Here is a 1,309-nt window from a genome sequence, read left to right as displayed (position 1 = left end):
CCCTCCCCTACAACTTTGTCCCATGTGAATCAGCATAAAAAACCCTATTGGACACTGCTTGTAGATATCTCCTTACTTGCTTAGTATTGTTGTAATCCTTTTTGTTCTTTAGAATGATGTCACTGAGCATGCCCAGATCTCCCCTGATTTTTGGCACACTCTCTATGTCTTATCTATCTGTTATCAGGACTTCCTACGGCACACAGCACTGAACTCTCAGCAGGCTGCTAATCATTCATAGCTTCCTTCTACACACCATGTGACCATGTGACCTCACATACAGTGTAAACCAGGGAATGGGACAGCAGTACTGCAGTCTTATAAGCTGAAGCTGATAGGACTCACACAGGCAAACACTAGGTAATCAGCACAAGTACATATTATGAAATAAACAAGTCAGCTATGAACAGGGAAGCAGGGTTGCCATAGAAACGTTGGATTGAGAAGGAGGCTTGGTTAACAGTACAGATAGCGCTCAATGTAAGGGCGGAAATACACTCCACTGTGGACTCAGAAAACAATACTTAAGATGGCGCTGCCTAACCCCTGGAAACACGTTTTTTAAAGTTTCTTTAGACAGTAAGTAATATGCAATTTGGGCTGGATTACAGAGGCTATAGTTTGATAATTACTTATTATAATGGACTAAATGAAAAGAAGCATCAGAGTGGGAGAGTTTACTTCCTCTTTAAGAGCTTGTGTAACTGGGGTCTGCTATGTATGTCCCCAAAAAAGTAGTCAAAGTACACAAGACAAACGTAGCATGCCCTATGGAATAATTTGAAGAACTAATGTAGGTCTGCATACAGTTTGCCAAAAAAGGCTTAGATATTATATGGGTACATCATTGAACAAGATCTAAGATTTACTAACCTGCTACATTCATTGTAGTTGCTGAGGAATAATTGAATAAATAAATTCATTAACATGGGCTAAACACATACCTAATTTGATAGAAAAGATTAACATATTACATGCAGTTTTAAAACAGATTAAAGATCTTAACTAACCTGTAACATTGTTCGTAGTTGCTGTGGAATAAATAAATAAATTATTTGAAGGATGAGTTATTGTAACGATCTACAGAAACACACACCCAAAGCTTATCTCCGCGAAAAACCTTTGCTCTGTCGTTGGTGGGTACAAGACACTCTGAACTAATAGTATGTCTCCAGTATTTCCTTGTTCAGTAGCTAAAGGTGCTGTCTACATCTACTCCATAGACATGAATGGCTGTGCATGGCTGTATACATGGTACTTGCATAAACATGCACATGTGTACACATTTAAACTCCAAACATGGACTGTC

This window comes from Lithobates pipiens, unplaced genomic scaffold, assembly GCF_037356315.1.
Source record: "Lithobates pipiens isolate NorthernLeopardFrog02 unplaced genomic scaffold, aLitPip1_a1.2 Scaffold_1, whole genome shotgun sequence".
Taxonomy (NCBI): domain Eukaryota; kingdom Metazoa; phylum Chordata; class Amphibia; order Anura; family Ranidae; genus Lithobates; species Lithobates pipiens.
The sequence above is the reverse complement of the archived record's forward strand: the minus strand, read 5'-3'. Positions refer to the sequence as shown.